We start from the raw sequence: 16,024 nt of genomic DNA, 5'->3' as shown, positions 1-16,024 counted from the left end.
GAGAAGGGTGAGAGCTCAATTTCGGCGGCGGCACAATGGATGACGGCGTCATGGCGGGAGAGAAAGTCCCATCCCAGGATGACGTCATGGGAGCATGCCTGAATGATGATGAACTGGGCGACATACAGAACGTCCTGGATGACAACGCGAGCTGTGCACCCTGCTGTAGGAGGAATCCGGTGCAAACTTGCAGTACGGAGGAATAACCCAGAAAGTGGCGTCGTCACTTTTCGAAGTAAGCGGCAGAGTTTTTCGTCCATAACTGATACGGCAGCTCGAGTGTCAATAAGAGCCGATGCACAAACACCGCCCACAAGCACGTCAACGACATTCGAGGGGCTGCTCTGAGGGCTTTCACATTGCGATAGCGTGGCAGTCCTTGCCTCAGGGACTGCGACGGCTAGTTTTCCCGCTCATGAGCTGCCGCACTTGGCCGCATGGGAGACAGGGAACGGCGTCGTGGAGACGGTGATCTTCGAGATGGACCTGGGCGAGATCGAGGTGGCATAGACGGCGGTTCTTCGCGATAAGGACGGCTGAGTTGGCCAGCAACAGGTGAAGAAACTGGAGCCGGCTGTACGCGATGGCAATAACGGGCCACGTGACCGGCGTAACCGCAGGCAAAGCAGATGGGCCGGTTGTCGGGTGTGCGCCATCTGTTCACCGGGGTAGGTCTCACCCATGTGGCAAGGGCTGATGGACGGAACGGTGGCTGCATGGTGGACTGAAGCTGAGGCTGAGGGGTTACGTCAACATACGTAGCGGGCATACCCGCTGCAAAGGACGGAGGCCGTGCAGCAGCTTCAGCGTAGGTCAGAGGGGCGGGTGCTTGAACGACTTGGGGCGGCCTGGCGACCACTTGCGCGTAACTCAGGGACGCAGGAGCCGGAGGCTGTTGGGGGTGGTAAGCAGGCATTACCTCCGCTATTTCCTGTTCAATCGCTCAGCGGATGGGAGGGAGAGGGGTAGTAGCCGATTGTTGAACAGCAGGTTGGTGGGAAAAGGGCAGGAGGGAGAACTGACGCGCGATTTCCTCACGGATAAAGGACTTCAGTTCTGCCATCAACGCCACTTGGTCACAACTGGCCTCCAAGCCAGCAAGCTTTGCAGCTCGTGGTGGGGAGCGTCGGGTCATCGAACGCTGTCGGCGGAGCTCCTCGTAGCTCTGGCACAGTGTGATAACCTCAGCCACAGTGCCGGGGTTTTTGGCGAGCAACGTCGTGAAGGCATCATCGTCGATGCCTTTCATGATGTTTCGGATCTTGTCAGACTCGGACATGGTGTGATTGGATTTGTTACATAGGTCCAGGACATCTTCAATATAGCTGGTGAATGACTCACCAGCCTCCTGAGCACGTTCACGCAAGCGCTGCTCGGCTTGCAGCTCGCGAACAGCAGGGCGGCCGAAGACGTTGACGATTGCGGTCTTGAAATCGGACCAGGTGTCAAAATCGGACGCGTGGTTGTTGTACCACAAACTGGCGACACCGGCTAGGTAAAACAATATATATATATATATATATATATATATATATATATATATATATATATATTGATATAACAGCTAGCCAACCCTGTACGTGTGGTATACCTGACTGTCATACAGACTGCCTGGGTTTGATTGTGGCTAACTGCGATGTATTTTCAACGATCGACAACACCGCATTTTATGTGACACGGGGTTACGAGTTTTGCACTTGAGTCGCTGTATGCGGGTATGTGCCTGCCGCACATCACTGGTTGAAAGGATTTCATGGCGTGTGCGACAGGGAATTTGCATTGGCCATATCATGACCTCACGTTCATACGTCACACATTCGAGCGCTACAGAGGTTTTATCAAGTATTTAAAAACTTGAATATGGTTGCGGGGTAACTAACATGAAATGTCACACCATGTGTAAGGTTTGCTGCCAGGCAATCGACCTCTACCTGCTGGCCTTGCAAATAAAGTGTGTGTCACCGGTGCTACGATAACGAGGGACATGTGCAGGGTTCTCCTTCAGAGGGGGCAGAGGTTTACTGCCACCCTCCTCCCCATTAAGTCATGGGGTAAACTTTGCTTCCCTCCCTCCCCCCACCGCCAATGTAACAGCTATAGTGATCTTGTCAGATAAAGCTGACGAAACTTTACAGCACTCTTGCTGCACCAGCCATATACACACTGCCTGAAACTTCTGCATTTTAGTTACTTGGGCAGCACTGAATCAGCTCCTGCTGGGTTGGATTAAAAACAGACTGCTGATGCGTAGAACGTGTGTCAAATAGTGTGCCTGGAAGATTTCACATACACTAACTTCAGTTTCAAATCTCCACCCCACTGGCCATTCATTAAATTCACTCAGACTTGCTCAAGAAATGTATTTTGCACTTGACGCAGACTGTCAAACTTTTTCAACCGAAATTGCTCGTACTCAAGCTCCCTAAGTGTGTCCTCAGCTGGGGTCACTGTGCCTCCAACTCAGCAATATATTACTCACAGCTTAAAACTCATTGGTACATGGGCATATAATCAACTTTTTTAACCATAGTGTCAATGCTCTGAAACACCAATATCTGACAAATTTGGTGCTTTGCATAACACCTCTTCATTTTATACATTAAAATACAAGTTATCAGAAGTTGCAAACTAGTAACAACATTTTGAATGAATGACTTGACTGATATGATATTTTTATTGAGAAATTCTTGTTTAATTCGCAGTTTGTGGGAGGTAGGTGAGAAAATCAAGGTGTCTCTCACCAGCACTCTACGTAACTTCGTGTTGAGTGAACTAGGTGTTGAGATAATTCTGATCAACAAGGACTGTAGTGCATTGCAGTATGTGTTAGGAGACATGGATGTGAACATGAGCAGACATACAGCTGATAGCTATTCTGAAAAGGAGTGGTTAGGACATATCATCTTTAGAAAAAAAGTTGAGCTCACTTAGATTCACCAAATTTTTCTTCATACTCTTTAGAACTCATGACTCAAATTTTTTTCTCAACTAGATTCACTCTTACTCAAACTCACAAAAACACTACTTGGTAAGACTCAAACAGTTCTGTCTCGGTATGAGTGAGTCGACTCACAAGTGAGTATGCGCCGCACAGAAGCTGGTAAAGTGAAGAAGCCTATTCAATATCACCATCGATGAGAGGGCCATGACAGAAACATCTCGGTTTTGAAACTATCGTTCATACTTGATGGTGTAGCTTTAGATTGCCGTAAAATGCTGAGCAAGTGCCACCCTCCCTTCTAGGAGAGATTTCAAATATGTAGTCTCTTCTACCCTCCAATCATTTTCACTGTTTCATTCACAGTTTTTGTTTGCGGAATGAGGGCGTACAAAAACAGTGAACGCATGCAAATTCAATAACGCATTTAATTAGAAGCACGGGTGTGCATTCCTTATTCTTAGCAGCTCTATCATCACAATCTTCAATATCGTACCATGACCGAGCAAGGGCTTCCGCTCCAAATCTTTTCACATAATCCTTCACCGCAAGAGGGTGCTTGCTCGAGAGTTTACGGTAAGTTCACCTTGCATGCCATATTAAACCAGTCGAAAAGCAAATTCTCTGGGTGCATTCAAGTTTCACTCTATCAAGAGTGTTGCTAGATTGCACCTCTTCGGGTTTGTTAGTGCAGCTTCAATTTATCACGACCCAACCTTTGTAAGGAGTTCAAAAGATGAAGCAGTCCAAATAACTTGCTCTGTTTTCATAATCAGGCTGGTGAAATCGCGTCAAGCTCATAGCACTTGCAAACTGAGATAAAAAATACGAAAAATTGTATTATTCACAGTGTGGCCTCCAGCCATCCTTTTTTAAGCGTGAATGCGGTCTGTCTGCACCTGCTCAATATCGCAGTACGTATCTGTTGCAAGAAATGTTTCGTGACAAGCCAAGGGGGATATGGGCTTCATAGCTCTTCGCCAGTCCCAATTATTTGAATAATTGATATCTTAAGCCAGGAACTGAAACAAGGTACCAACTAGGCCTGGGCAAAGATACTTGGTACCACATCTCGACTCATCGAAATGGCGCTCTTTGGCCATCAATTGGCCCTTGCGCCACAAAGCACCACACATCATCATCATCTCGGTACTATCACGAGATACTGAGACAGCAAGCACTGAAGTTAGACACAAAATACAAGCAAAATACATGTATCTGATGCAATCCTTGTCATTTGTATTGTAATATACATGGATAACTAGCAAATTCATCTGTAAAACTCCAGTGTTGGGGCTATTGCGAATTAGCAGCTCTTTGTTTTCAAACTTTGGTTTGACAATCGTAGTTTCTTCTAGTACTATTGACAAGAGTACGCAGGCACCGAGAATTTACTATCAGATTCTATCAGCTAAATACATTGATCTCGGTCCCCCTTATTGTCTCAATAGGAAGAATAAACTAGGTGCAGTCACCAAGTAGCCTAACTTACTATTGCTCTCTTCAACTCCTCCCTCCTTGCAGGTCTCCTTTATTTAGATCAACTACCAATATGTGATATTTTGCTTCGGTATTGTTCATAGAGTGTATCATAATGTCATTAGGCAGCAGTCCAGGAGGATTTCATAATAATAACACAGTTGCGCTGTGCAATATGCAATTTTTGCCTCCTGTGTATGAAAATGGCACAATGCAATCTTTTTGGAAGTGAATCATAAATTAGAGTATGTTTTACTTAGCACTTCCACGTATCTCCTTATCTGTTTATTCCCAATAGTTTCAAGTTCTAGAAAAAACAATGTCTAAAAAATTTTTAAGGTAAACTAGCAAATTGTTTTTATTTCTATGCATTTGTAAATGCTGTTGAAACTGCAGTTTATGGTACAAGGTATGCATTTGAAGGTGCTATATATATAAAAATACAAAATGTATATCACAGGGGATCATCATATTATCATCATGACAGCAGTACACTGCATTTAAGTGAACCTGGTTTAATGTGCTCATAGTATTAAGTAACTGTAGGCTCATTAATACATAAATCTGTCTTAGTTTTATGCAACAGGTGATCACAATGCACGTAAACAATAGTTGAACAAATAAATCATGAATAACAAGAACAAAATCTCAATGTATGCTGTTTATTAGTTTGACCTTTGTGAAAATTATAGTGCGCTCTACCATTCATGATTAACAGTTGAACTTCAAAGTGAGGAAGCGCTTAGTGCATTTATCCATCTCCACTTTGAAACCTTAAGAGAAAGAGACAGTTTTTTTTTATTTGTTATACCTTGAGGCTTTATAGAGGACACGTGTCACTTACAGCAGAAAAAAACACATAACAGCCAATAACGCTCCACCCATCAAAAATAATTAAATCACCCAATTTCATTGACTGCTTCCACTTACTTGTAAAGCAGAAAAACTGCACCAAGTGCATTAAAGAATGATGGCGTAGGTGTGAAATATAATTTGTATTTGGTACCAAACTCATTCTCACAAGTAGATGCAGGAAAAAAAAGCAACTTTTCAGGATCGTTGCCTAAATGACATTAAAAAAGAGCAAAGTATTAGAGTATGTGGAGATAGACAAATTAACTCTGAACACAGCCGGTGTCTTTGCTGTCTACTTTTTTAAAACCAATCCTGCACAACACTTCTAAGACATCAACATTGACTGACTGCCCCAAAATTGCTAAGCTGGTTGACATTGTAAGGAATGCGCAAACTACTGAAAACAACATGACGCTTATAGATGTGTCGTAAGAGCAGAGAAAAGGGTAAATGTTAAATAGAAGTCTGAAATAAAATCACATTGAATAGCCATAATTGAGAGGAAACCAGCTATCTAAAGCACTAAAGATTAAAATCAAAAGTGAAAAGTTTTATGAGCAACAAAAGTGCGGAACTCTACTGCAGGCTCGAACCAATACAAGGGTACGTGCTTTATTATCCATGTGTGATGTTAAAATATAAAAGTTGGTGACGATAACTACATGTATATAGCAGTAGAAAGTGGCGTAAAAAATATTCGCCAAGTTTTCTTATTATGCTCCATCGCACATACTGGGGTAACCAAGTGATATGAATACTGTGCCCAAGGCTTCTGTGTTAAGGAATTGTGATACATAAAAAAGAAATATGGTGATCAAAAATTTATGTATTATCTGCCAGCTGGAATCTTAGAGTGAATGTGTACAAAGTTGTGTGGAAGCTCTCATGATGTAATCTACCGAATAGGTTTCCTATATTCACAGTATGCTGGTGCTAAGCAATGAGTGACTCCTGAACAAGAAAGGCTGCTGGCTGCAGCAACATTCCTTGTTCAATAGCTTCTCATAGTTATGCCTTCATCTTCCCCTAAATTTATAAGCTTTGAATATAGGTTACAGGCATGTGCACACTAAAATTGTTGTACCAATGTTGCTTACTTGTGCATAACTTATTCTTGTTACTTTCAACGTTATGATCAAAGTAACAAGAATTTGTGAAATATTCAAAACAACTGGGTGTTTTACACATTGAATATTTCTACATGTCTTTTATATCAATAAAAACAAGTGAATGTTTACATCATGAAACACAATCAATTATGTTTGTGATATTACAATACTTGTGCATTTACTTTGTTGATGCCTGTTTATGAAAATAGTTCTGCTCCTGTTTCTGCTGAGAAAAAGAATTAGGTGTGACGTGAAAGGTGACACCTATGGTGTTCGGCTCAGCATGCTCTGTTTACATGCAGTAAAAGAAGAAAAAAGGAGTGGGGGATTAAAAGTTTGTTGCAATAAATCTGAATGATGGCTCCTTACATGGTACCCACATAACTGAGAGTTTTCACATCAGTGAAAAGACTAATTTTCTTCATACTATGGGTGTCGCCATGGTAAGCCACCAAACTTCAGTTTTTTTATGTGGGTGAGCACATAGAGAAGTTGAAATCCTGAAGCAAGCTAAGCATGGTTTAGAAGGTTCCTATGACTTGTTTTAGGTTGGTGTGCTTTGTAATATGAAACATGCCCATAACAAATAACACTCATATCAATAATGACTATTTGCTTTAAAATGCTTTTGAAAGCTGTTTGGATGCAAGTGTCCCAATATAAGAATCTTATCTATAAATGCATGCAAGTAATATCTATCACAAACTTTCACCCAAAAAATGTTTAGCAGGCTTCTGTGAGTTTTTGTGGATCAAACGTCTTCCAATACCACAAAAAAAACAAGGGACTACATGAAGAGACAAAACTAAACTATAAAAATTGTGACCCTGCAGTTTTTCATAAAAAACTGCTGAATAGAGTGAAACTGGAAGTCTTGCTATTTGGCAATGTTTTGGTACACATGTATGATGTAAGCATGCAAGTGAACATACTGTTAAAGTGTGACATGGGCATGCACTAATGTGCTACTTTCTGTAGATAAAGACAGCGAGTGAGCATCGAGTGAGCATGAAGCGCTTGCATGGGGGGCTCATCAGTCATTATTTTTTTTGGCTGCTGAATCACTCTTGGAAATATCTATTAAATCGACATCATCTCCATCACATTTGGTACAGATGCTGGCTTTGTATGCAAAGGTACTCATTTGTGCTTCATTTCAAGTCAAGACAACCGCACAAGGTGCAGACTGTCAGGTCATTCAGTTGATGCTCCAGACCTAATTGATCCCTGTGTGCTCCTGCATGCTTTCTATCTGTACATTGGTTTGCATCTCCACCGAAAAGTGACAATATGCATCATTATGCCCATCGTCGACCGTCTAACCTCCCCATAACCAGGCCCCTCCGCTTGCCTGTTCAATTTGGATGACGACATTCTGTACCATCATAGCCATAATGCCAATAGCTGGGAACTTCTTGTGCTGCTACTAACATCTTTGCACCAGTGTTCCGCAACAACTAAGCACCAGCTATTAATCTTGGTGTCTTTTCTACACCTATCACATAGTGCACCTATCACGTAGGACATCACTTTTTCTAGAAGGGTATGTATCGTTCTCTGGCCAGCTACATCACTGTTTGTGACCTGCACCCCATCGACATACCTACACAACCATTCCTCTATGTTGGCCTTGACCTTCTAGGCCCTTGTCCTACATCAATTTTGGGCAATCAACAAATTGCAGTTCCCGCAGATATGCCATATGCATTGTCACCGCTCAAGCAATGCTAACATGTTTTTTCTGCTCCACCAACTTCACTGACTTTCTTCTATAAATTGTTGTCTTTCATCACGGCATTCCTCAGCAGTTGCTTACTTATTGAGGCAGGTACTTTTTGTCGCATGTCATGAATCACATCCTTCCCACCTGCTTCACTGAGCAAAGGCATATCAAAGCTCACCATCTACAGATTGACCGAGCATGTGAACTGAATGCTTACTCAGATGCTCCCAATGTACATTTCACCAAATTACTGTGACTGGGACAGCGCACTCTCATTTGTCACACTCAAGTGCAAATCTACACATGAAACCACTGGTTATTCACTGTCTTATTTGTTATTTTGCTGACATCCAGTGTTACCATTTGACATGCTCCTTCCTTTGGCTGCACCCTTGTGTACTGAACATGCCATAACCTCATTGCTTGACTGCACGTAGATTGTCAGCTTTCCCATGGCCAGCTATAGGTTTTGAAAGAACACCAAAAAGATTGTTACGATATTTGTCATCGAAACATTCACATTATGCCAGGACCTCTGGAACTGCTTTGGTCACCATGCCCCTATCGAATTATTGGAAAAGCTTCTCTCCCATTATAACAGCCCTGGTAAAAGTATTTTGCCAACTCAACAATGAGAGTTGAGATCACAGCCCTGGACACTGCCTTTTTTACCTCCTCGCTCCAGACAGATGTTGTGCACATCTTTATATTGAAAACTTACTGCTTTGCTGGTGCCTCGACGCCATGGGAAGTACCGAGACGGTGCTTACACTGAGGGAGATGATGCTATGGTGCGATACAGTGCAGTTATTTCCAAAGATGTTGCATGTCATCATCTGCTGATTCACTGTCAAAAATATCTGAAAAATTGGCATCTTCTCTCCATCTCGATATAAAATATTTACAAATTATTGCAAGTATGTGCTGTTTGAAATTCCCAAATGATCATTTCAGCTTAAGTCAGTCCAAAGGGAATGATAAAAATAAGGACAGTTCTGAACAGTATGACAAAAGTGGGTGGTGGTCGATGTGGCAGTTAATGTTCCTTCTAAACAATATGAAATATGGTCTTACTTCAGTTTCCTTCATTCTGTACATACATGTGATAACATGCTCTGCTCAATTTAGAACCTTGTCCTTATGCACATATTTCAGGAGAGGCATTTCTCATATACAGGCTTCTGAGAAGACGTCTCGTAAAAAGTGTGCTCTAATTGAGTAAACTAAAAAATGCTCAAGAAACACTGTTCTTTGTGCCCTCCTCACATTACGCATGCCCATTCTAGTTGTCCTGTGTAACAGGACATGTGTCATAAGAAACAACCAGGGAAACAAGGCATGTGCTACTGCGAATGAGCCACTGTTAAATGCATAGAGACACATAGGAAGCAAGAAGTGAAACAGTCGGCAGAAAAAGCAGCGTTTGTTTAGCAAATTGAGACAAGTTTCAGAGAGTATTTGATACACCAAAGCCACTGACACCGAAGACAGCTGGGCAATGTTTAGGAACACTGGATGGCTAACACCACATGCGAGGAACTTGCTAGAGTCAAACCAATGTGTAAATGTCATGAACTGTGCAAGTCCAGTCACATTATGTGTTCACAGATCGCCAAAACATGCTCGCGAATCCTGCCAGTCTTCGGCAACAATGATAGCGTTAGTTGATGTCGAAAACCGACACTCTGCGGTTCAATACCTGCAGCACACCAAGTGATGCGTTATATAGATAGAGTTTACACTGCGACGAAAACACCTAACGCCGACTTCTTTCTGTCAAGTGTTTCTCACATGCTCGCTCGCTCACTCACTCTTGCACGAACTCGATAGCAGCGCTAGGCTTACGGTTTACACAGACGTCACTTCATTTCGCGGTAGCTTGTTCTCCAAACTTTAGAAGCACGTTTCTACTCGTTTAGAGCACAACCTAACAGCACTAGCACAAGAGCAAGCAATAGTCGTATGTGCGACGTTTTGACTCGGCCGAATATACAGTCACACCGGATGATATCCGGAAATATTCACTGGATTTGTCGCACCACTTGAGACGTCGAAACCACGTCGCACTGGTATCACACGTAGTCGTTTGCTGTGTCGTTCCAACACCACGGGGTCTAGGTGGTATTGGTCGTTCTCGCACCGGTTGACGAAGCGGTCACTCAGGAACGTTTGCAACGCGTAGTTTCTGTGCTCCATTAGGCCATTAGGCATAGCCGCCGGAGGTGTCGCGGCCTCTAGCGATGCGCCTGGTTGATGTGTACGCCAGCACAAGCGAGCGCACGCGTGTCGGCGAAAATTCTAGCCCTGGCTCCTCGAGGCGTATCCACAGAACACACATATATATACAGCCATGTGCTTGCGTACTCGCGCGAACCAATGGTCTTATTACGGGCGTCGGACCTTCGGTCATCCGCCATGTTGGTCTGCATGGGGAGTTTTTAATCACGTGATGTTTTAGGTTCTCTTGATTACGTGTCTTTAAACTCTCCACAATAGGTTTTTTATCACGTGACACAAAACTCCCTAAGGGGTAAAATTGGATAGTGACATCGTTTTACTACCTCTCTGAGAGATGGTAGTAAAAATATGTCATGACCGCTTTTTACTCTCATGTGAGGTAGTAATTTTAAACCGAAGGTAGTTTTCAGAGGTCATGAGCCGCAAAAACCCTAAACTCGGATAGTTTTTGCTTACAATGTACCAATTGTTTTGTTTCGATTGTATGATGCTGTAGCACAGTTCAATGACGGAAATAGAAGCATACTGGACATTTTGAAAGAGACAGGCATTGAAACCGGCCACGACACGATGATGGCGAGCCAGACCAGTGACTTCTGCCGTGTGAGGAAGGCCGCACCCAACTCAGGTGGAGAGGCAAATCAGGCCATAAAAAAAAAATCCGGGCATCAGCTCGTTCAAAAGGAGGCCGTGCCGCTTCCAAAGAGGGCCCAAGCTATGAGCCTGATGGAACATTCAATTGGAGTCTTTAAATCCTTTTTTTTTCAAAACATGTTTTTTTTGCTTTGTGCAGTGGCGCGAACAGTGATAACTCACCGTGTAATAAAGATTTTCGCATAAAGCTTCTTGTGCTGTTTCGTTATACCTATTGCTGTGCATTTGAGCTGAGTTAATAAAAATGAGTAGTAAGTTTTGTGCTATATCCAAGTGCGTAAAAAATACCCCTGCCGGATATCGTTTTTATTAGTTTTTTTGTGATAACGCACCTCGGCTTTGAGATAAGGTGATAATGGTGCTTAGGTGCACAGGCTGTTGTCCTCACTACATACCTGTCAAGTCATATTTGAATCACATCAACCATTTTTACCTTATGACTGTTGGCGAAACACGCACATTTCGTCACATTTTGATTTTTATAAAAAAGAATTTTCATTTTCTGCAATTTTTTTATTTTAATCATTCAAAATAACTGAGCTTTACACAACAAAAGTGCAGTTGTAACTTTCACACCATAACTGTGAAAATTTTTATCGAAGGTGGTGACCTACTTTAAACGCAACGTTATTAGACTTTCAGAAAGTGCATGAACTTCACCTGCAGTTCTAGTTCGATTCGCTAATGCGTGGATTACCGGCGCTTCAATAAGGTCACTCCGAAAGACGTTTGCCTTCTGGCAAGAATGGACAACGCCCTTTATTATTTACAAGCTGCCACATATGTTTCAAACTTATATTTGCGTTCAGGGTGTTGGCAGGTACCCTTCGCAGCTGTCCATCGTGTAAAGACAGCCTTCTTAGGACCAGACGGTCTATATATTCGGTGTCATGCCGCTAGGTTTGTGCAATGCACCGACTACCTTTGAGCGTATGATGGACTCAGTTCTGTGCGACCTGAAATGAAACATCTTTCTCTGTGACCTCGACTACATCACTGTCTTTGCGCCAAATTTCACTCCATATTTTACGTCCGAAACATGTCCTGACATATGTGTAGAACGCCGCTTCGATGCGCTGAAACTTACATTTATCGGTCATGTCATATGAAAAGAACGTATACTTCTTGACCCCGCTAAACAAACACACTGTCGCTGACGACTTTAATAGCACGTTCACACTTGAGAAGTGAAGAGAAACGTAAATGCCAGAGCAGCCGGAAAACTACGACCACGTGCGTTGAAAATGTTCACATTCGTTCTTCCCCATCCTGCCACCGCTGCCGTCGGTACCTTGACAATAATTCAATTTCGCCTGCTTTCCGAGAACTAAAGTTAGTACCGAATTCTAGTTATTCACGTAAACTACCGAACAGAACCAGCTCGCACCTTCTAAAAAGTTGTTTCGGGAGATACGTCGGCAGAAACGACACGTGCGAATGCACCGGCAGCAGCGGCGGCGGATTCAACCGGCTGTGCACAAAAGCGAGACACGTTGGGACATACCGACTCACTGCTGTAGCACCGTCTACTTCCAGAGTTCTCGGCGATCGCAAACCATACCAAGCATTCGATGAACGCATCCTTGTTGAGGCCGTCAAGCTTCGTCGTGCTGCATGGGTAGTTAGCGATTTGAGCCGAAGCAAACCGACGCCTTTGCCGCCATGTTGAATCTCTGGCCGGCACGTTCGATCACGTGGTTTGATCTAGCGCAGCCAAAGCCGGGAAACGGATACCGGATCTGCTTTCGCGAGGCGGGAAAATTGGTCTCGGGACCAATTCTTGCGCGTCACTAGCGCGGCGTGATTTTCTGGCCACGTGGGCGGCGGAGCGAGTCAGTTTCCGGAGAGTTTCACTGCTTTCACATTCTTCGAGGCCAAGTGTGAATGCGCCTATGGGATGCGTTTACACTTGACCTCGAAAAGAGCGAAAGCTTATTAGAAGGCTCTGGAAATTTCGCCCACCAGGGGTTCTTTAACGTGCAGCCAAATATGAGCCCACGTGCCTACAGCATTTTAACATCCATCGAAAATGCAGCCGCTGCAGCCGGGATTTGATATCGCGACTTGGGAGTCAGCAGCCGAGTACCTTAGCCACTAGACCGCCGCAGCGGGGCGTTTTCTCCACATATACGAGGAGCAATCACAACACCCTGTTCTTCGAAACCTTATGGACCGCATAAGCTAAGCTCCCACTGACTCTCTCTCCGCATGGTCACATTGCTTATTAATGTCCACGATCATGAGCTGCGACTGGCTGTGGTCCTGGAACTTCACGGCGCTCCTACTGTGGAACATATGGCCATCACTCTACTTACGACCACCTAGGGCGTCGCTTCTTCTAGCCCGGTTTTTATAGCTCTGTATCACTATGTCGCTTCTTTTGATCTGTGTCAGCGGCCGAAGACGCTTCTCTTGCCTTCTGCTGGTTTGCTTAAGACAAAGTAAGTCCTCACAGAGGCGTGCTTTGGGGCCGGCTTTGACCTACTTGGCCCATTCCCTACTTATGCCACAGGTAAAAAAGTGTATTGCCGTCGTAACAGGCCCCGCCGCGGTGGTCTAGTGGCTAAAGTACTCGGCTGCTGACCCGCAGGTCGCGGGATCAAATCCCGGCTGTGGCGGCTGCATTTCCGATGGAGGCGGAAATGTTGTAGGCTTGTGTACTCAGATTTGGGTGCACGTTAAAGAACTCCAGGTGGTCGAAATTTCCGGAGCCCTCCACTACGGCGTCTCTCATAATCAAATAGTGGTTTTGGGACGTTAAACCCCACAAAATCAATCAACCGTCGTAACAGATTACGGAACAAGATATACGTCATTTCGCAAGCGATACCGACGAGATGCTGCCAACTTCATACTCCACGACGTCATCCTGCACTATGGAGGCCCTCGACAGCTGCAACGGATTGTGGCTGTTACGTTTTGTCGAAGATTGTCGCTGACTTGCTCCACCTCAGTTCTACTGAACACGGCATGCAACGAGCCGAAGTAGATCATTGATAGCCTTATCAGAAAAATATTTGGTGTACTTGAATTCATCGGCACGAGATGTTCCAGAGTGATAACCTACTTTCTTGTAGCTTTTTAGTGGTACTCGGTTTGTGTTCTTGAATAAGCATGTGGTCTTACTTTTTTTTATAGCCTACATATATGTGCGTCTTAGTAATAATCTGTTGAAAGTCTGCGCTCGTCCTTGTATTTTCTGTGTGCGTGTTGGGTAATTTTCGCGTGAGCAGTTTAATAACCTTTTCATTGGCCGCGACACAGCCTTGCTCTTTAATACACTGGCATACTCTCTCGCTCAAAATTCTCGACTGACTACACCCACGATTCAATCACCATGGTTGATTGATTGATTTGATTTGTGGAGTTTAACGTCCCAAAACAACCATATGATTATGAGAGACGCCGTAGTGGAGGGCTCCGGAAATTTCGACCACCTGGGGTTCTTTACCATGCACCCAAATCTGAGTACACGGGCCTACAACATTTCCGCCTCCATCGGAAATGCAGCCGCCACAGCCGGGATTTGATCCCGCGACCTGCGGGTCAGCAGCCGAGTACCTTAGCCACTAGACCACCGTGGCGGGGCATTCACATTGGTCGCGCATGTCTGAGAGGTCACTCGTCATCGCCTCATAACCCCGAAAGCTTCTATTAAGCGACGCGACGACCATGAGCATAAAGAAATAAAATTTTCTTCTGGTTCCATTTTTCTACCCTGAACTTCCTGGCGTTGTGTTGGCTTGGCAAAAAAAAACACTATCATTTCTCTGTTCTGTACAAGATGATCGATGCACCAACTATCTGACGGGACGTTAGAGATCGCACCAGCCGACGTGTCTTTGCTGCCTGACGAGAGCAGCGACGCTGTCCAAGTCGCGAAACTCTCTGCCTTCCAATAAATTATATTTCTTTCTCAACTCGCTTAGATTAGAAGAAAAGGAAGTCTCTTGTTGCCGCTTTTGCGCCAGCTATATTTATCGTGAATACAGCAACTCTGAACTCGTGTGCCCGGTTTCTTTGTGCAATATGTTCGCGTCAGTGGCTATTCCTAGGTAAAACATGTCTTACCAAAAAGGAGGGCTATGTATACATATTGCCTTAAAGTTGCTGTTGAATATCTCCCACAGAAGACAGGATGTCCTTTTGTACGCGTATGTATGTGTGCATTTTAGTTAAGGGACTTGGTGTTAATGTATGTATGCATTACCATATAAAGTTGTGATTGTGATCTAGACCCCTACTAAGTAATAAGCGATCATTTGTGCAACATGACACAAGCCAGGCTGTCTCCACGTGTACTGCGGCGCTCAGCATTAGTGGCATCCGAACGTTAAGCCGCACAAACGATATTTTATGTGAGCTTGCCCTGAAAAAAATTCGGCCTGATATTAAAATGCCAGCGACACACATAAATCAAACGGATCTAAATCTCAGGCTTCACCAGAAGTTTTTTAGGAAGTGGGGGTTTCAACCCCTTATATGCATGTTCATTTTTACATTTCAATGTGTGTGCATTTAAACACACATGTAAAAATTTTTAAATTCTGTGGGTGGGATTGAAAACCTTCTTACTATGCAAACCCACTGTCACGCAATCATAGCTCAATAGCGCCCGTAGCCATACTCGCAAAGTTGCAACTGTCATTTTACTAAAGAACTCATTTTGCATCATTGCTTCCTTGCAAGCACCAGGTTACTTGGCATTTACTACCGAAATTCTACCTAGCTAAGGCTGTGGCAATAGTTAACTTCCTTAAAGATAGTCGACAGATCTCGTTAATTTAGGAGCATAGCTTATGAAATCATACTCGCTGCATTTGTTGTCGCCATCACTTGCAGTTAGGTTTTGACAGCATTCGTATATATACGTATTTCTCAGCGTGGAACATCGTGCATGGTGGGAAGCCAAATGCATGGTTTGCACTAATTAGTGAAAAATTGTAAAGCATACACGCATTTCCCAAGCCTGTTGTCTGGTCAAAATAAGAGTCTGAAGGTCCATATACCTCATAAACTTACTGAATT

The 16,024-nt window shown here is 43.8% G+C and overlaps 1 long non-coding RNA gene across 1 annotated transcript; it reads right to left on the bottom strand.

Moving 5' to 3' along the window:
- Positions 1 to 11,724: 11,724 nt before the first annotated feature.
- LOC142774436 (uncharacterized) lies at positions 11,725 to 12,655 on the bottom strand. The gene is made up of 2 exons (XR_012886397.1): positions 12,501 to 12,655; positions 11,725 to 11,952 (listed from the first exon to the last, which is right to left on the bottom strand). It is a non-coding gene; the product is annotated as an uncharacterized LOC142774436 (long non-coding RNA).
- Positions 12,656 to 16,024: the final 3,369 nt, after the last annotated feature.

The sequence above is a fragment of the Rhipicephalus microplus genome, chromosome 10, assembly GCF_043290135.1.
Source record: "Rhipicephalus microplus isolate Deutch F79 chromosome 10, USDA_Rmic, whole genome shotgun sequence".
Lineage (NCBI taxonomy): Eukaryota > Metazoa > Arthropoda > Arachnida > Ixodida > Ixodidae > Rhipicephalus > Rhipicephalus microplus.
This window is presented reverse-complemented; position numbering and strand designations above follow the sequence as displayed.